The sequence below is a fragment of the Artemia franciscana genome, chromosome 8 (genome assembly GCF_032884065.1).
Source record: "Artemia franciscana chromosome 8, ASM3288406v1, whole genome shotgun sequence".
In the NCBI taxonomy this organism is placed as follows: Eukaryota; Metazoa; Arthropoda; class Branchiopoda; order Anostraca; family Artemiidae; genus Artemia; species Artemia franciscana.
Window position 1 is genome coordinate 11040301 of NC_088870.1, and position 22054 is coordinate 11062354.

Sequence of the window (22054 nt, forward strand, 5' to 3'; positions counted from 1 at the left end):
TATATATATATATATATATATATATATATATATATGTATATATATATATATATATATATATATATATATATATATATATATATATATATATATATATGTATATATATATATATATATATATATATATCTATATATATAAAAATAAGTTGTCTGTCTGTGGATCAGGTGACGTCATGTTTCTGTGTCGACTGACGTCATGAAGTTAGTTGTCGTCATTTTTGCTATGACGGTGACGTCATTAAAGATATTTAAGACATATATGTTCACGTAGAAATCTATTAATGTTTAAGTTTACAATGACTGATGAACTTACAATGGCAAAAGCCGATGAAGATGCTCAAAGAGTCTATGCCAAAAAACTTGCTGCTGATAGAGAAAGTCAGAAAAGAAAGCGTGCCGAGGAACTACCAGAGCAACGCGAAAGCAGACTTGCTGCTAAAAGAGAAAGTGAAAAAAGAAGGCGTGCCGAGGAATCACAAGAACAGCAAGAAATCAGGCTTGCTGCTGATAGAGAAAGTAAGAAAAGAAAGCGTGCCGAGGAATCACAAGAACAGCAAGAAATCAGGCTTGCTTCTTTTAGAGAAAGTAAGAAAAGAAAGCGTGCCGAGGAATCAGAGCAACCTGAAAGTTATCGCCTGGCATTCAGGTACAGCCCAGTCGATGATTATAGCTTGAGTAGATGTGTTCAAATCGGGACAATGTCTAAAATTTGTCCCTATTGCAAGGCCTTGAAATTCAATGGTGAAACAATGGGAATGTGTTGCGCCTCAGGAAAAGTTAAACTTCCTCTATTGGCTGCACCACCAGAGCCATTGAAGACTTTCCTTACTGGAACTACGTCAGAATCTAAGCGTTTTTTGTCAAAAATCAGAAAATACAACTCATGTTTCCAAATGACGTCGTTTGGAGCCCAAATCGAAAATCCAGATCAATTGATGTCTACTTTCAAAGTAAAAGGGCAAATTTATCATAGAGCAGGGTCCCTTCTACTATTCTCAGGCGAGAATCATAAATTTTTACAATTGTACTTCATCAGTGATAGAAATTCTGAATTGAATGCACGTTGCGAAATTTTTCCCAAGGTTGAAAGGACAATCGTTTCCCAATTGCAACATCTTTTCCACGAAAATAATAATTTAGTGCGTCTGTTCAAAACAGCCATCGATTTGATGCCTACTGATACGCATAAAATAGTTATTTCCGCTGACAAAACGCCTCCTGGCCAACATGTGCGTAGATACAATGCTCCAACTATCGACGAAGTCGCAATCGTTATGGTCGGTGATCAGTTTTTACCTCGAGATATTATTCTTCATAAGCGAAACGCTCAGTTGTTAAGAATTGCTGAAACTCATCGATGCTACGATGCCCTACAATATCCTATCATTTTTTGGGATGGAGCCGACGGCTATCACTTTAATATCAAATTGATGAATCCAGCCACTAACAAAGAAATGAATAAGAAATGCAGTGCAATGCATTATTATTCCTATAGACTAATGATTCGGCAGGATGAAGAAAATTATATTTTAAAATGCCGTGAATTGTTTCACCAATTTGTCGTTGATATGTATGCTAAAATTGAATCAGAACGTTTGCTATATATCAGCCTGAATCAAACCAAGCTCCGCTCTGAACAATACATTCATTTGCGAGATGCAGTTATAAATGACGGTAATACCACAAACGTTGGAAGATTAACAATTTTACCTTCGTCATATGCTGGCAGTCCCCGTCATTTGCATGAATATGCTCAAGATGCTTTTGCGTATGTTCGTCTCTATGGTCGTCCAGATTTATTTATTACATTTACATGTAATCAATCTTGGGACGAGATACTGCAGCTTTTACTTCAAGGCCAATCGGCGGTTCATAGGCATGACATTACGGCCCGTGTCTTCCGGCAAAAGTTGAAATCACTGATAAACTACAAAGTAAAACTTGAAGTGTTTGGGTCAGTGCGATGCTGGATGTACTCAGTGGAATGGCAAAAACGAGGTTTGCCACACGCACATATACTAATCTGGCTACATAAAAAAATTACTTCGAACGAAATTGATGATGTGATTTCCGCTGAAATACCTGATAAAGATGTCGATAAGGGGTTACATGATATTATTGTAAAAAATATGATACATGGACCTTGCGGTGCACTGAACGAAAATTCACCATGCATGGCCAAAGGAAGGTGCACAAAGCAATATCCTCGACTTTTAGTATCAAACACAATTACTGGCAATGATGGTTACCCACAATATAGAAGAAGATCTACTGAAGATGGCGGTAAAACAGCAATAATAAAGAAGCGTAACGGTACCACCATCGAAGTAGATAACCAGTGGGTTGTTCCATATTCCCCATTATTATCAAAAACATTTAATGCACACATAAACGTTGAATGCTGTAACTCCGTAAAGGCAATCAAATACATATGTAAATACGTCAACAAAGGCAGTGACATGGCAGTTTTTGGCTTGCAGCCCGAAATCAAAGATTTCGACGAAATCGTACAATATCAGGCTGGAAGATACATAAGCAGTAATGAAGCTGTTTGGCGAATTCTTTCATTTCCGATACATGAACGTAGTCCAGCTGTTGTTCACTTAGCGGTACGTTTACAGAATGGTCAACGTGTTTATTTCACGGAAACCAACGTGCAACAAAGAGCCCCGAATCCACCGGATACAACATTAACAGCTTTTTTTTCACTTTGCAAAAATGATTCTTTTGCAAAAAAACTGCTGTATACTGAAGTGCCTTCGTATTACACGTGGAATACTAAAAATAGAGTATTTGAACGTCGAAAACAGGGAAGTCAGTCGACGGCCAACCTACCATCTTCAAAAATACCACGATAGGAAGACTACACCGTTCACCCCAATCAACATGAATGCTTCTTTCTACGCCTGCTTTTGGTTAATGTACCCGGTCCGACATCCTTTGAGTATTTGAGAACTGTAAACGGTACTATACATGACACTTATCGTAGTGCATGCCAAGCTCTGAATTTATTGGAGAATGACCAACACTGGGATAACTGCATCAATAACGCGTGCGAAACGTCAACCCCAAGTCAAATTCGTGCATTGTTTGGCATCATTTTAACAACTTAATCTCCATCAGCTCCTACAGAGTTATGGGAAAAATATAAGTCAAAAATGTCCGAAGATATACTCCATCGAAAACAGTTAGAGACGTCAGATATGACTTTTGATTTTACATCAGAAATTTATAACTACACTTTAGTTATTATAGAAGATTTGTGCGTCCGTATGGCAAACAAACCTCTTCAGGATTTGGGAATGCCTTCACCTAACCGTATCGCTGCAGTTTCGACATGTGTAGAATTGGATGGTGAACAAAGTTACAGTACGAGTGATCTATTGTCGTATGTACAAAATAACATTTCCAAGTTAACGTCGGAACAAAAAGACATTTATGATACGATAATGCATTGTGTCGATAACAACGTTGGAGAAATTTTCTTTTTGGATGCGCCAGGAGGTACTGGTAAAACGTTTGTGATAAAACTGATTCTGGCATCAATTCGATCAAAAAATGATATAGCGTTGGCAATTGCGTCGTCCGGAATAGCCGCAACATTGCTGCCTGGTGGAAGAACTGCTCATTCCGCTTTGAAATTGCCTCTGAATTTGCATTCTACAGAAACTCCCACGTGCAATATTTCCAAATCATCTGGGATGGGTAAAGTATTGCAGCAATGCAAACTTATTATTTGGGATGAGTGCACAATGGCACACAAAAAATCGCTCGAGGCTCTGGATCAATGCTTGAAAGATTTGAGAGGCAAGTCGAAACCCTTTGGCAGCACATTAATATTGCTTGCGGGAGATTTCAGGCAAATTACCTATAATACCTAGATCAACTCCTGCAGACGAAATGAATGCTTGCCTGAAAAATTCTAATTTATGGGCACACGTAAAAATATTAAAATTAACTACAAATATGCGTGTCCGATTGCAAAACGATGACTCTGGTCAAACATTTTCAGATCAATTGCTGGCAATTGGAAACGGAAAGCTCCCAGTAGACTCAATTTCAGGACGTATACAACTACCTGCTGATTTCTGTAATTTAGTGACGTCCAAAAATGAATTGATTGAAAAAGTATTTCCGAATATTCTAAAAAATTATAAAAATAATGAATGGCTAAGTGAAAGAGCGATTCTTCCACCCAAAAATATAGACGTCCACGAAATCAACAATATTGTTTTGACCAAGATTCGAGACCAGGCAGTCCTTTACAAGTCAGTCGACACAGTTTTGGAACCAAATGAAGCGGTTAATTATCCATCTGAATTTTTAAATTCCATAGATCTTTCAGGGTTTCCACCACACGTGCTACAACCAAAAATAGGCGTACCAATAATACTTTTAAGAAATATCAACCCACCAAAGCTCTGCAATGGCACGCGACTTGCCGTAAAAAAAAACAATGGAAAACCTAATAGAGGCCACAATCTTGACAGGGCCTTTTGAGGGTGAGGCTGTTCTTATTCCTCGCATTCCCATGATTCCAACGAATCTGCCTTTTCAATTTAAAAGATTGCAATTCCCAATTCGATTAGCATTTGCAATCACCATTAACAAAGCTCAAGGTCAATCATTAGAAAAATGTGGTATAGATCTTAATACTGATTGTTTTTCCCATGGACAATTGTACGTTGCATGTTCGAGGGTCGGTAAACCTGACAATCTATTTATATGTAGCGACAATTTGACAGCGAAGAATGTTGTATATTCGCAAGTTTTACGCAGTTAATTTGTATTGTATCTATCTATCTATCTATCTATATAAAAACGAGTTGTGTGTATGCATGTTTGTTTGTTTGTAAAAAGAGCGTTTGCATATAACGTCATTATTAGTACATAAGGCTTTGTATATGCACAGACAATGGGAAAGCCAAGAATGTTGTATATTCGCAAGTTTTACGTAGTTTGAAACACATATATAAATCTATCTATATTCACAGGTGGGACACAGGGAAACAACTGCAATGGCACGTAACCAATAATGCGCGTAACGACTTACGCGCGCGGGGGGGGCTTGGGGGGGCGCGAAGCGCCCCAACATGGACAATTGTACGTTGCATGTTCGAGGGTCGGTAAACCTGACAATCTATTTATATGCAGCGACAATTGGACAGCGAAGAATGTTGTATATTCGCAAGTTTTACGCAGTTAATTTGTGTTGTATCTATCTATCTATCTATCTATATAAAAACCAGTTGTGTGTATGCATGTTTGTTTGTTTGTAAAAAGAGCGTTTGCATATGACGTCATTATTAGTACATACGGCTTTGTATATGCACAGACAATGGGAAAGCCAAGAATGTTGTATATTCGCAATTTTTACGTAGTTTGAAACACATATATAAATCTATCTATATTCTCAGGTGGGACACAGGGACACAACTACAATGGCGCGTAACTAATATGGCGCGTAACGACTTACGCGCGGGGGGGGGCTTGGGGGGCGCGAAGCGCCCCACCAACTAGGTGTTGGGGTGGCGCGAAGCGCCACCCCAACAGATAGTATATATATATATATATATATATATATATATATATATATATATACATATATATATATATATTTATATATATATATAAATATACTTGTAAATAATGGTATTTTGACAGCAAAAAAAAAAAATCCTCAGAAAATTTGGCAATCACAACACATCAGGTATTGATGGAATTGTTAGAGAACACCTTCGTAATGCGTCGTCACTACTTCTAGAGCACATCACTGTGGTCCTTCAGATGTATATTGATTCGGGAGCTGTCCCTAAATTATTTGTAGCGGTGTTGTTACGGGCATTTTGAAAAAAGGGAAAAACTCTAAGTTTTTGCGCTAGTTATTGCCCCATTAACGTGTCGGGAATTTTAAGTATGGTTCTAGAACGCATATTACTTTCTGAATTGGTGCTTATAGGTAAAGTTGGAGAACGCCAGTTCGGTTTTCGTAAAAGAATGGGTTTTGCGTTTGCACAGGGTAATGAATAAAATTATTGCAAAACTTATACTCGAAATCTGTCGTTATGTTTATGTAGTGTCGATCTCTCCGCCGCTTTTGATTCTGTTGTGCATTCTAAACTTTTCCTAACACTTTTAGACCAAGGAGGTAATCCTTGTATAGTAGCTCCTTAGTTCAACTCGTATAGTTCAATTCGTAATAAACTATCGGATGGAAGTGTGTCGTCACCTATACGCCTTTTAAAAGGTGTAAGGCAAGGTTCGGTTCTAAGTCCCTTGCTTTTTAATACCCTGATTCACTCTATTACTAAGAGAATAACCGGAGGATTTGCAATTTGAATTTTCCGACCTGAGCCTTATATGGAAACATAACAGTTCAAAATAGTGATGAAACCTTTTAATCGACAGTGAAACAAATATAAAATTTTAACTGAATATTTCGGACACATATACAGGGTCCATCATCAGCAGTCAAACTAAAAGACATGAATAAAAACAACAAAAGTTATACTCAATCAACTAATTACACACAGCTTGTCGCTCTAGGAACCCTAGAGAAGCAAATTTTCAAAATATATTTGTGTTATAATATCTTGTCAAAAGGTACGCGTGTTGTATCATCATACATATGATGAAATGGAATTTCTATTTCATTTTAATTTATTAATGCATCAAACGGTAAGCAATACTACTTGTCGCTATAGACACAAAATAAGAAATAAGCTAATTAGCAACACGAGCAACACTTATAAATGTTAGAAGAAAAAAAAAACAAAAAAAACTCAAATCCAAAACTTGTAACTCATAAACTCAAATAAAAACTCGTAATCAAAGATCAAAATATAACTAATAATTAAACATCAAAAACTACCAAATAGAATGATATCTACATTAAAGAATGTTTAAATGTCAGCACATTCCCAGCTTCCACAATTTGAATGGGTAGACTATTCCAAGGTAGAACGACCCTACTGAAAAATGAACTTAGCCCTATTTTCTTATATTACTTTGGAGGATACAGTTTGTACTGGTGTCGGCGGGTTGTGTGATAGTTACTCTGTTTCAAATGAATCAAAATATAGGTCGCCTGTATATTTAATAATATGGAACACATTGATAAGGTCACCACGACGCAGTCTGAAATGTAATGATGGAATACCAAGCCTAGAGAGTCGCTCTTTGTTGGCAAGATTTGAAGGTAAGGAATCATCCTTGACGCCCTCCTTTGTACTTTTTCTACGCAAAGCTCATCCATTACATTTAAAGGAAACCAGACGGAAGTGTTATGCTTGAGAAGTGGGCGAACAAGAGGCTTGTAAAGCAGAGGAAATGTCGAAGATTAAATTTTCTGAAACTTCTCTTCAAAGACGATGGACGGTAATTCTTATTTTTCACAGTTGCCAAAACATACTTATCAAATTTTAGTTGAGTATCGAAATGGATACCATGGTCTCGTACCATTTCTTGAGAAGGGACATTCTTACCAGACAAAAGATACGTGTAATTGGGAGGTATCCTACGACCAAAATGTAAAGCAACACACTTAGACGGATTTATAAACATGGAATTGGATTCACACTGCTGGTAATCCAGGTCCTCTTGCACAAGTTGTACATCTGTTAGATCTTTTATGGGTAAGTAGACTTTCACGTCGTCTGCAAACAACTTCAAAAATGAATGATGGATAGAACAGGGCAAGTCATTAACAAATAAACAGAATAAAATAGGTACTAGGCAACTGCACTGGGGCACCCAACTTATTACTTCAGTCGGAGATGATATCGCCTCCCAAACAACTACCTCTTGAGTACGCTCCTTTAGACAATCAGCTATTAATGAAACTCTTCTTGGTCTTAGGTTGTATATAGCACAATGACGAAGAAGTAAGGGTATCGACACCTTATCGAAAGCCTTTGAAAAGTCAATATAAACACAACCAAATGGTATATCTAGGTCTGCACAGCCCTGAAAGTCAACAATTACCTCAAGAAGTTGGGCATTACCAGGTCTTCGTTGTCGGAAACCATGTTGAGCAGTACTCCAAAGGCTATTGTCATCGAGGCACTTCTGAATTCACTCTACAATGACTTTTTCCGTGACTCAACAAAAAACAGATGTAATTGAAATTGGCCGATAATTTGTAAAAACTGATTTGGAACCGTTTTTATGAAGCGGTTTTACTAAAGCCATCTTCCAGCCAGAGATACGTGACCCACATGCAAAAGATAAATTAAATATGAAAGTAAGTGGCTCTGAAATTTCTACAGTTATTTTTATTTAATCATTTCGTTCGCTAATCTGTCTACATCTGGTGATTTTGATAAGTCTATTTTTTCAAGAATTTCAAACACGTCAATTACTGAAAAATCCGAATCGTATGAAAAATCTTAATATTTCGGTTTCTATAGGCTAGAGATATTACTTTACTAAATCATCCCAGTATTTACTCATTTTTGTGGTTGCAAGTATCCATTTATAATGAACTATACTGATTCTCTATGTCCCATAATCCCTAGTTCCTGGATTAAAAGAAAAAAAAGATACTTTTGATGTAACTTTTCTTGTTTTTCCAGCCATTGGATTTTTCTGTGTTGTTCAAGCCAAGGGACTGTATGTTTTCTGTATAAGGTTTTTAGCCAAGGTAATTTTAATGGTTTTGTTTGTGTTTCGATTCGACGTTCGAGTTTTGTATACCCTAAAGAAAATACCCTAATACCCTAAAGAAGCAACGTTTCACATGACGCTTGTAATATGCAGCATTATTCGAAAATGTCGTTTTTTTGTAAAAATTGAATTTATTTAATTTTCATTAAATACCAAAGGCACTAGATACACCAATTACTTTTACATGAACCATTAAAGAGCTTGATATAGTATTCCAGGACAAGCATTTATCTGTAAGTTCTGGCATTACAAGTGTTTCAAAAATCTTGGTGAAAGTAGTAGCAACTGTAATAGGCTGTAATATGATGAAATAAATTTTTGTTTTTTTCCTTGTTTTTCTTTTTAGTTTTTTTTGGTTTTTACCTTTTTTTAGCTTTTTTAGTTTTTTTTCTTTTTTCTTTTTAGTTTTTTTTTGTAATTTTTACCTTTTTTAGTTTTTTATTTATATTTTTATTTTTTTAGTTTTCTTTTTCTCCTTTATTTTTCAGTTTTTTCCTTTTTTAGTTTTTTTTTCTTTTTAGTTTTTGTTTTTTTTAGTTTTTTACCTTTTTCATTTTTTTTTAGTTGTTTAGTTTTTTAGTTTTTTTTTATTTTTTTTATTTTTTTTTAGTTTTTTGTAATTTTTACCTTTTTTTAAGCCAAGGTTCGAACCTGGAACCTCTTGAACTTAGAACCTGGAACATAACGCCTTACCAACTCAGCTACATCGGCTTGAATACATTCGTTTTTGAATTGGTATATGATGAAATAATTCAGACGTCATATGCGGACAAACACGACGTCATTCGACAGACAGACAGACAGACAGACAACTTATTTTTATATATATAGATATAGATTTCAGGTTTTCATTTATATTCCCTCTGTCCCGGTCGTCATTTGTGTCCCGGTCTGTAATTTCTCTTTCAGTGTTTTTTCTTTTTATTTTTTTTTAGTTTTTTACCTTTTTCTTTTTTCAGTTTTCTTTTTCTTCTTTATTTTTAAGCGTCACTATGAAATACATATCGCCGAACCTTTGTTTTTTTTTAACTAAAATCTGGTAGGCATTGATGACCTTATCCAAGCCAAATCCCAAACCCAATCATCATCGCTATCATTTTCATTTTTGATATGTTTTGACTCTCGCTGTCCAGGTGGATTTTCATCTAACTGCGCGGTTTTGCGTTCTTTAGCCGCAAGCCTGTTTTCTTGCTGTTCTTGTGATCCCTCGGCACGCTTTCTTTTCTCACTTTCTCTATCAGCCGCAAACCTGTTTTCTTGCTATTATTGTGATTCCTCGGCACGCTTTCTTTTCTTACTTTCTCTCTCAGCCGCAAGTTTTTTGGCATAGACTCTTTCAGCAGCTTCCTCGGCTGTTGCCATTGTAGGTTCTTCAGTCATTTTCTTAAATACTTTTAAGGACGTCATCGTCATAACAACCATGACGACAACTAACTTCATGACGACATGATGACATGACGTGACTCGACAGACAGAAAGACAGACAGACAACTTATTTTTATATTTATAGATAGATATGAGGGGGTTCGCCCCCTCGTCAATACCTCGCTCTTTATACTAAAGCTTAAATTTTGTCCCAATTCGTTAAGAATGACCCCTGAATCACAAAGGCTGTAGAATAAATAGTTGAAATTAATAAAATTACTTTAGCGTAAAGAGTGAAGTATTAGGAGGAGGTGAACCCCATCATGTGCGTAATAATTTCTGTTCGTTTCAGATTTAATACTGCTCCTTACTTTCAGTTGAAGAAACTTTTTCATATTTATCTTTTCATCACTCTTTAAAAAATCCTAAAAAAATTCTGCGCCCCCTTCATGGAAATTTTTCCCCCATGACAAATTCCTCCATGGAAAGTTCCCCCGTATAACCCCTTCCCCTCAACCCATCCCCCCCAACCAAAAAAATCCCCCCGAAAGCGTCTGTACACTTCCCAATAACCATTACTATGTGTAAACACTGGTCAAGGTTTGTAATTTGCAGCCCCCCCCCAAGGGGACTGTGGAGGAGTAAATCGTCCCCAAAGACAAAGTTATTAGGTTTTTCGACTATGCTAAATAAAATGGCTATCTCAGAATTTGGTCCGTTGACTTCGGGAAAGAAATGAGCATGGGAGGTGCCTAGGTACCCTCTAATTTTTTGGTCACTTGAAAAGGACTCTAGAACTTTTAATTTCCGTTAGAATGAGCCCTCATACGACATTCTAGGACCACTTGGTCGATACGATCACCCGTGGGGAAAAAAACAAACAAATAAACACGCATCCGTGATCTGTCTTGCGGCAAAAAATGTAAAATTCCACATTTTTTTAGATGGGAGCTTGAAACTTCTGCTATAAGGTTCTCTAATACGCTGAATCTGATGGTGTGATTTTCGTTAATATTCTATGACTTTTAAGGGTGTTTCCCCTATTTTCTAAAATAAGGCAAATTTTCTCAGGCTCGTAACTTTTAATGGGTAAGTCTAAACTTAATGAAACTTATATATTTAAAAATAAGCATGAAAGTGCAATTCTTTTGATGTAACTATTGTTATAAAAATTCCATTTTTTAGAGTTTCGGTTACTATTGAGCCGGGTCGCTCCTTACGACGACTTTACTCCTTTTTTTTACTCCTTAGCGACGGGCGATGTGTACATTTCTCAGTTCGTTACCACGAACTTTTGATCAGTAGATACTGCAGCTGAAAAGACGAGGGAATGGATATTGGATGGGAAACTACTTTATGCCCATCAGTCACTTATGGACCTTGAAAACTCCCGAGATAGTCTTTTATTTGAGCTTCACAAACATCCTGGAGCTCCTCAAGGTGATCAGCGGCTTTTAATATCCTACTTCACCGATATATCTGCCTTGTCTAAGGAGTTGCTGAAGCAAATCAACCTCAAACCAAGCATGTGGCAAACTTTATATTTGGAAAGTATAAGACGTTTGATTCTAGAAGATTTGAAAGTCGTCAATCAGCTGTGTGCTCCTGTTTTTCCACCTGATTGGAATGTTTGTCAAATGTTTCTAGATTTGTAGCGTGATGCCATGAGAGACAATATAGAAGAGCTGATCAGAAACGGTTTAGTAAGCGATGAGTGTCTCTTTCTTCTGATTTGGGCTTTTAACACTTATCCCAGTGCTGAGTGCATGGATCACCACAGCGTCGGGAGTCAGATAGAGAACCTTGAAATAAGTCCATTGTTGGAGAAAGAACAGATTGAAAGCTTAATTAATATCTACACCAAGGAGCTAAAGGAGAAGATTAGGGGCCTTTTTCTGGAAACATTGAACATAGTGAGTAATGATTGGGAAAAGAACGAATCACCAGTAATCGTGAAGAATTATACCAGGACGGACCTTGTACCCCTTATTTTTATGAATATTAAAGACCATTTGAAAAATCCGAAGATTGTCAGTCAAGACATCTTTAAAGAGATTCTTCTCATAAACCTGAAGTTTCTTCTGGAATTTTCAAACACTTTTAAAACTCTAGTTTACAGTTATAAAAGCAAGCATTTTATGGACATAAACCAGATTCCTCGATTTACAGAGTTCTTGGTTGCTTTGGTTAACACCTACTCAGAATTCATTGAATAGACATCTCAGCATAAACTGCGATTCCTGAGGATGAACAATGACATTGTTGATGAAGTTTAGAAGTTATTTTCATCAGTAGCTGACGCCTATCAATAAGTCCCATGTGAATTCTGTGATTACTTATTAAAAAAAAACCATTTCAAGATACAAAGATTTACTTTGATGGTATCATGACTAGAGAATGGTTAGTATCGGCTGAAACAGTTGAAACTATCTGCGTTACTTTTCAAAACTATTTCAGCGATTATGGAATGCTCCGGCACGATAACTTAAAATTTGTTGCCGAAGAGGCTCAACTAGGAGTTGCCAAACGCTACATCACTGCTCTACTTTTCCAAAAACTGTCACTTCGTACCGCCGAAGAACAGAAACAAGTTGGCGAAAAAATTTGTGAAGGAAAGGATCAACTACTAATGCTATTCCGTTATATTTCTGAAAATACTGACGAATCTAAACTGAGTCCAATTGACGAATTAGCTGACATCATTAGTGCAGATGATGTTGATTTTCTATCTTTGTCCCTTAAAACCCTGGCTCAGAAGACATGGATTTGACAGAAGATCATTTGATCTGCTTAGTGTCTACTCGAGGTGACTTGGGAAAGTTGGAAGTCCGCCAAAAAGCAAAAGAGGTCTTAGTAGATGCGGGACAAGTAGAGATGAATGTGAATGGAAGTATTTTCTCGTACATTCATGTTACTGCCTCTATTTTTTCATTGTCTGGAAGTCTTGTGCTCTTGCTGGTATTGGCGCTAAGGATTTTCAAAGGGGAAGGATGAAGACACCGAACTGATTAGAGGGACTCCAACCGGAAGAAAGTAAAAAAGTTAAAAAGCAGAAATCCATACGTTGTGGTTGAATAATAAATTCTTTTATCAAGTAAAACCTTGAAGTTTGGATTCAAATGACATGCGGGTTGTCAACATGCTCATCGCGCATTAGCTACTCTATTACAACAGAAAAGGGAAAAATCGGGTAGAGGTCAAGGCTGGCAAGGCTCAACGGACTGTAGCTGAACTTGTAAATAAGAAAATCATTTAAGTTATAATGCACGAGTTTGGTTAACCTCTTCTACCGTTGATAAAGGCTTGTGGATGTGAAGTTGAAACATTCGGAATTTGTTTTATTAATCAATGTTATTTTGTTTCGTTTGTTTTAGTACGTTTTGGTCACTGGTTGATTTAAATTAAACCTGTTTCTCTCTCTTAAACCTTCTTCAATTATCGTAAATAGAAACGTTAGTTTTAATAGTCAAAGGACTTTGGTAAGAAATGTAGTTTTGGTGTAGGGAGAAGGGGTTAAAAGATCAGCAATCCCCCTTCATATTTAGAATAACTCTATTCTAACGATATTATATAGAAAAAGTAGATAAATAAAAAAATCCGCATGGAAGCAAAGAACTGTTAAGCCATATATTGAAAATAAATTATAATATAAATGACAAAGAAGCTGCTGTCCCCTGTGAATGCTCCGATCAAAAAAGTATGGGTAATCTTTAGAGTGGGAACTAGCGCTAGTGTCACAGAAAAGAAGGATGATCACTGCCATCTAGCCATTGGCGACACTTTGCTTTTATCACTTTTTGTAATCTTTTTTTATATCAGGAACTGAGATCAGATACTTTCTACTGTACTTATTTTACAAACGACATAAATTGAATTAGTTATTCTCATCACTACACTGAAAGAAATCTCGTGTCGCCAAGTTCTAGATGGTGTGGAAGTTTTTTTCGATACTTGTGCTAGTTCCCACTCTTATAAATTACCCATGTTCATTGGCTCCTATCTTTAAACTAAATCTGATATCTTAAGACTTAAGTGGAGTTCTGTCACTGGACATACCAAAATTATCACTTTTTGAATTACAATAGAATAGTTGTGGGCATCAAGTCATGGCTAGTTGTAGAAAAAGCCAAGACGGATAGTTCAGTTGAGTGAGAAGAAAACCTGGCATTAATTCCCCCCTTTTTATTCCCCCTTTTCCCCCCTTTTTGAATTAAAATGGAATAGCCGTGGGCATCAACTCATGGTTAATTGTAGAAAAAGCCAACACAGATAGTACCATTGAGTGAGAAGAAAAGCCTGGCATTAATTCCCCCCTTATGAGGATTGTATGAAAAGGAGGTTAGGTCATTTGCTAATACAGTATCTCGGCATTTGGCTTTGAAACATGAAGCGTGTCTATAGAACAAAGCTCTCTCCCTACATATTTCTCACATTAAACTCGTTTGAGTGACTCAACAACTAGGCGATGTGTGCTTTAATGAATAATTAATTTTGCAGCGTAGGTTCAAAATCCTTGTCTCAATTTCTCTACTGAATCCCGAATTTCCTTTTAAGACAAACAGCTCTTAATGTACTGGAGATCTATAAATGACCTCCTCATTTGGGTGAGAGGCAGTGTTTCCTCTTAGAATTAATAGTCTGCTTTTAAAGGAATAGGTTGGAGCTATATTAAGAGATGCTAAAGCTAATGAATTATTGGGATTCTAGAGATACAGATTCTACATTTATATTACGTCCATGATGAAATATTCAAAACCCTTGCAATATGTCGTAGGGTCTCTTCATGTGCTAAGTTTGATATATGTTGAAACACTGGCTTATATACGGGCATGCTCAAAATATTTTCATGTAGGAAAAAGTAGTAGCAGCAGATAATGCTCATCAATCCGCGCCTCAGTATTCTGACAAATTTACCTCCACCTTTCCTCCAACTTCCCAGGACTTAGTGTTTCCGTATCTATCGAGTTTCCCGGGTTTCATAGACTCGATATTAACATATTTGTACAAAGACACGAATCTTTGGGTATAAGGATGGGTAAAGGTCCCTAAAGAGCAAGCCAAGAAATAAACCTACCATTCAACTTGGCCTATCTAGGGTCAAAAGAAAACAGGTAGTCCTTAAATTGGGTGAGAGGAGGTCGTAAGGAGTAATGAAATGGAAAGTGAAAATTCTTTTGAGGGTGTAAATAGAGAGGCTTTAAATAGTTTGAGATTGAGGAGGAGTGCGCGTAGCTGTGTAGGCCTCAGATGGCTTGGTGCTGCAGTGAGTTGTTATTAGTAGCTCTCACTTCTAATTATAATCACTTCCGTTGCAATTACTGACGGCTAAGTAAGAAAAAAAAAACTCTGACAAAATGAATAAAGAAAAGTAATTATTCGAAGTAAATCACAAATCGCTTTCATAACGAATTTGCTTCAATATTTTAAAGAAATTACTGAAGCTAGGTGAGTGTAACTTTCAGAAACTTTTAGGAATTGATATTTGAACTAATTCTAGAAATTTTTGCCCACTTTTGTCAACTACTTTGTTTAATATATAAACAATGTGTCAAAATTGTTGTTGTATAGATAATGGACAGGTGCTGTTCCTATGGGAATCGTAAGATTACGTAAATCGTAAATCGCATAAATCGTAAGATTTATATATCTGAGCTAATTTTATAGATATGCATTGTTGAGTAAGCTACTAAGCAATAGATTTTGTCCGTTCAGGAAAAATTTATTCCATCAGAAAAAAAGAACTTTATTGAAATAATAGAAGTATAGATTGAAAGAAATTGAGGTATGTGGTACATTTCTATGAGCCTGGCCCGGCTTGAGATCTCACAAAATAATGACAGATCGAATTGAAAAGCGCATCATCTGCATCATCATCGGCAAAAACTTTGAAGTGTAGGTTTTCAGTCCCTCCCCTAATTTGGAAACCCGTGAATATCTTTTACTGTTGAATATCTTAGTAACAACTACTAAACAACTATTAGACAGTCAACCTAACCCATTGGTTGGGTAATGGATCTTCGGTTTACTCGGGCAGAGAGTGTCAAGACTGGGGGAATGTCTTGACACGGGCAGGGAACGGGAATAAAAACAAGACATTATTCCCTTTTCTGTTTGTGTTTGCCAAGCACAGGCAGTAATTTTGATCTTTTTTGGCGACCTAAAAGTAAATAAGTTGTTGAATATCTGAGTGAATATCTTACTTTAACTTGTGCGTCACCGATGTGTCTCTATTTTCTTTCTTTCTTCATTCCTAGTTGGTCATTGAAATATCATGACAGCTATTTAAGGGCTCATTTAAAACATAATTCTTCTATCTACATGGTTTCTATAAAATTGCCTTGATAACGCCATCGGAAAGCGCTATTCGGTACCAAAAATGATACTTTTTTATTGTCATTTCAGGAAAGGCTGGGAAGCACATTTAGTGCATTATTGAAGTCTCTATGGTCAAAAACCCCTTAACCGTAGGTCTACCATTCTCCCTCTTGAATATTAGCCTCTGTTGCCTATTTACGTGAAAACTAAATATTGTGTTTGGAAAACAAAACCGCCTAACGAAAAAGTGTTTGTTTAAATTTGGTTCTGAAATGAAATTGCTATTTATATAAAACTTAATTACGAACACGGCGTTCAAGAACTTCGAAAAAGAGCTTGAAACGTTTAAGTGCTCATTTGGAAGCTAATGCATACATCCACTTTTTTATAAATTCGTCTTGATAACATTGTCGTTAAGTGCCATACGGCACCACAAATGTGACTTTGCATCATTGAGTAGAAAGGTTGAGGAGCATAAGCAGTGTACCATTGAAATCTCCATGGATAATGGATGAATCCAATCTTCTTCTTGAGTCCTCCCCCTCCCAGTCCCCTTAGTAAGTGAGAATAAAAAAAATTTGAAAAAGCTGTCCATTGAAAAAAAATCACTCGAATTAAAGGCTATTTGATAAATGATAAACGCTATTTTGCTTGCCTTTACAATAAGAATTAATGAAAAAACACATTCCCTGAAATTTCGAAAAAGAGCCTGAAACCCTGACGTGTCACTATTTTTGTCTTTGCCGGTAGCGGGGCTTTGGGACATACATAGGGGCTTTGAATTGGAACCAGTTTTCGCAATTAGGGATTTACTTCCTCCACCTCATCAAGGTATGCCTTAATTGGTTGCTGGTTGTAACATCACATAGCCTACTGTGCCTGGAAATCCCAAATAAAGAAAATAATTGATTTACCATTGGAAGCGGCCTCCAAATATAATATTCGCTAACGTCGTTAATTTCCATTGAGAACAGTTTTGCAGTAGCAGCTTTTTTTAAATTATTGTAAGTCTTGTTTTGCCATACGCGTCTGAAATTCTTTTTTTTATTATTACTTATGGTTATTACTAGAATAAAAAAAACTAGATGATTCCAGTTTGTGTTAAAACTAAAGTTCATTTTAGGAAAAGCACTTTCTTCTCCAGAGAAAGCCGACAGCTGAAGCCGAACACCTAATGACCGTTTTTTTTCAATGAAAAATTGCGTAAGATAACGTAAACATCAAGCATTTCTAACGCCGCATCTACATTCGGCGTTTCTAGAAAATTGGGACGGAAAACTGGAAAACTGGGTCGTGCAGACTGCTACTGCCATTCCGTTTTTCCGTTTGAATGTACGGCATAAAAAGATGCCGAAAATGGGCCGGCATGCTGAAAATCAGGAAGTGAAGATGGGGTGCTCCGTTTTATGGAAGCCTAATCAAGCAATAAATTTGAAAATTGACCCATGGGACTTATAAAGAAAGATAAGAAGCCTATAAAAACTCTCAGAAATGGTCGAATGAAGAAACCTTCTTACTAATTGAAGTTTGAAAGGACAAATTTGATGATCTAAAGAAAAATAGGACCTAAATTTCAAACTTTTATGGTCATGGCGGAAGATTTATCAAGGAGAAATAATTTGTCCTCCCCTCCCCCAAATTCTAAAGAGAATAATGTTCGTGAGTCAAAACTAGTGAATTTTTACAACCTTAATTCAAATATATCTGTTGTACCACCTTAACCATCTAACTGGGGAAGTTGTGTGTTCTGATAGTTTTACACAAATTAAGAGTTCATTACCTATTATGTGACTTATACCGGTGCGAATATTGAAGACTATGTTATAGCTAGGTTGTCAAAGGATGATGTGATGTCTTGCATAGGTAATATTTTGCCGCTTAGGGATAGAAGGATATATTCAGGAAAGGATTAGAACAAAGAATTGTCCTTACAGCTGTCTAATGCATGGAGAATGGAAGGAAAATGCAATGTATTTTCCGGGGAGGGATGGGGGGCCAAGGGATTTGGAAAATATATTTTTTAGAGAGGGTGAGAGGAAGAGTCGTCGATCCACAAATTGTTGAAGAATGGATTTTTTGTGACTATTAGGAATATGGCGCAGTTTGTTCCAATGGGCACGACCCAATGGGAGGGTGTTCTTTGATGATTATTTTTGTGATAGTATTTTTTTTAGTTGGTATTTTATATTGTTTCCTTTTTTTAATTGTTTGATTGTTTCTTTTACTTCCTTGTGTACGTTGTTTTCTTTCTTTATTTTGTTCTTTGTGACCTTGGCTGTACGGAGCTTTTTCTTTCAAATAGACATGCTAATTAAAAAAAAATGTTGATCTATGTTTGTTGAATGATCATTTTTGCCAAAACAATCATAATCGTACCATGTGGCTGCATTTTGAATTTTTTGCAATTTTTACCAGTGTAGTTTTCCACATCCATCCCAGATTTCCGCCCCAGTTTTCCAGAAAACCAGTTTTCCAGAAAACGTCAAATGTAGGCGCGGCTTGACAAAATTTTGCCATTTTGACAGTCTTTTTAACTGATATCCTAATGTAGAATTAAAAGAAAAAAATTATTTAGATATAATTGATACCTAACTTAGTCCTGCAGAGGTTTTTACATCAGTTTCTGACGTTTCGTCATATTTTTCATCCGGTAAGCTACGAATCAGAGTTTTAGACTTTAGAATTTTATACACCAATACATACAAAATGAGAATACAAAATTTTTATTCCCTCTCGAAAGGCTCCATGACCAGGGATACAAGGGGGATACAAAAAAATACAATATGAGCAATAACCAGAAAAAAGAACAATAGCCAAATAACATATAAGATGAAAAAGAGAACATACCTGAGGCCTGGGAGTAAAAGTGCAGAGAGGACAACCATACACCATGAACAAGCACTCAGGGGACATCAACTCCTCAGAGGAAAAGGAAAAGGGAAAAAAATGCTATTCTGTTTGATTCTTTAATAAATAATCCTTAAGAATCCTTTTAAAATTGAAGACGTTAGTGAATTCCAGACCTGGTTGATAAGCAATGAGGGGATTAAAATCCGATCGAATAGTAGGGGTAGGCGGAAAACAGATATAATATGAAGGACGGAGGCTATATGGAGCTGAATCAGAAATAAACTCAGGCGTTTTTTGAAGAGATTTTGGCAGATTACCGTGAAGCTGATGAAAGACAAAATAAGCACAAGAAATAATGTATATTGACCTGTTCCAGACCTGTTGACAAGCAACGAGGGGATTGAAATCTGATCGAATAGTAGGGTTAGACGGAATGTAGATATCATTTGAAGGACGGAGGCTATATGGAGCTGAATCAGAAATAAACACTGGAGTTTTTTGAAGAGATTTTGGCAGCTTACCGTGAAGCTGATGAAAGACAAAATAAGCACAAGAAATAATGTATATTGACCTGTTCCAGACCTGTTGACAAGCAATGAGGGGATTGAAATCTGATCGAATAGTAGGGTTAGGCGGAATGTAGATATCATTTGAAGGACGGAGGCTATATGGAGCTGAATCAGAAATAAACACAGGAGTTTTTTTTTAAAGAGATTTTGGCAGATTACCGTGAAGCTGATGAAAGACAAAATAAGCACAAGAAATAATGTATATTGACTGTAGACCTAAGAGCGGTGTTGGTGAGGAATGCTTGGTGTCCATAACCAGACGCCGTGCTTTATTATGCATGACAGAAATTGACAGTAATGTAGACGGAAAAATAGACAATCATACAATGGGGCAATAAGAAAGGTGCGACTGGACAAGGCAGAAAAAAAGAAGCTTCAGAATAGATCCTGGAAATGTGTGTCCAGGCTTTCAAATGATACCTAAACTCCGTGAGACCTCAACCCTAATCATGGCTATATAAATGAAAGGCTCTCATCAAGCAGGATACCAAGAAACCGGGCCAGCCGACTCTCTGGTCTAGACAAGGAGCCTTGTGACATCTGAAGGTGTGTAAGCTGAAGGATAACCATACCAATTCGAGAAAAAATAAGAAAATGTGACTTACCAACATTCAAGGCCAAGTAATTCGCATTAAGCCACGAAATAACTCTCTCGAATATTGCCACAAGGTTAGACTTGATGTCACATTCCGTCTTCCCAAGGGTCCCAAGGCTGGTTTCATCAGCAAAAGCAACTAGAAAGTCTTCATTAGAAGTACTTTTGGAACAGGATCGAGCATCAGGATGACACAGTTTGCAGCATGCCAGAGGCCTGGCGTTTTTTACCCCCGAAATCAGACCATTAACATAAATCAGAAATAAAATGGGGCCAAGAAAAGACCTCTGAGGGACGCCATGATATAATTCAGAAGATCTCCGGAAAAGCGGATCAATTGAAATAAGTCTACCAGAAAGATATGAATCAAACCAAGAAAAAGTGTTTGATCTTATACCAATATGCGATAGTTTCCAAAGAAGAATCCGATGACTCAAGGAACCAAAGTTTTACGAATATCCAACAATTAAAGCTGCCAGGATATGATCAGAGTCTATTGCCGAATGAGTGAAATTCAAGAAAGTTGCGCAAGCATGCTCTTTAGAGTGATTCGCTCGGAATCCAAACTGGAAATCATGTAAAAATAAGCAAGTTGAGCATTTGGTCTTTTACTTCTAAAGCGAGCAGTCGTTTTCCTAGACCTTCCGATTTAAAGTTCTGATCTTGTTGTGTAGATTCAATAGGGTTTAAGGAGCAGAATAACGCCATTTTTCGTCGTAATTTCTGCTCGTTTTGAGATCGGCTTCGTTGTTCCTCGCAATTCGTATTTCCTTTAGATTTCCTTTTTTCATTTATGGTAATTTTTGATCGTATTAGATTTGAATTAAATAAAAAAAAACAAGTTTTTTTTTAACTGAAAGTAAGAAGCGATATTAAAACTTAAAACGAACAGAAATTACTCCGTATATAAAAGGGGCTGTTCCCTCCTCAACGCCCCGCTCTTTACGCTAAAGTTTGACTCTTTCTCTAAACTCTACTTTTTAAAACAGTACAAAGGTGTTTCCCCCTATTTTCTAAAACAAGGCAAATTTTCTCAGGCTCGTAACTTTTGATGGGTAAACTTAGAACTCTAAACTTAATGAAACTTATATATTTATAATCAGCATTAAAATGCGATTCTTTTGATGTAACTATTGTTATAAAAAATTCCCTTTTTTTATAGTTTCGGTTACTATTGAGCTGGGTCGCTCCTTACTACAATTCATTACCATGAACTGCTAATTAATTTGAATTTGTTTTAGATTTGAAGGTAATTTCTACACGTTGTCAATTTTTAATTTGCACTTTAAATACATTTTTTTTTCCAATCGCCATTACTTTCCATAGACGACTCCTTCTTTAATTTATTGAAAGGAAAAAAATAGACGAAGGCTGAACAGGAGATTGGCTGCTTCAGAGGCCATTGACCTACTCGTTTTTAGTTCAGCTATTTTCCTTCGTCATATTTTTTACGTTTGAGAGGGTGGTTCTCCAATATTTTGGGTTTTTAGTGTTTCATTAGTTTTAAATTTGCTGTTTTGCCTGGCTGGTAAAAGAGGGCCGGAAGTATTTGCCAAGACATCTGCGTTTTAACTGTTTTACTTCACTGGCTAAAGTGAAGTTTCGGCAACACTGGACGTTTGTTGGTTTTCCTTATTCTGTATAAAGTCATTCAATTTTAATGCCTTTTATGGAAGGTTGTATTTTTTTTCAAACC

General features: G+C 36.6%; 1 protein-coding gene across 2 annotated transcripts in view; it reads left to right on the forward strand.

Annotated features, from left to right (window-relative positions):
* The window catches only part of LOC136029978 (5'-3' exonuclease PLD3-like), a 138153-nt gene that overhangs the window by 36148 nt on the left and 79951 nt on the right, over positions 1–22054 (forward strand). The gene's annotated exons all lie outside the window — the stretch shown is intronic.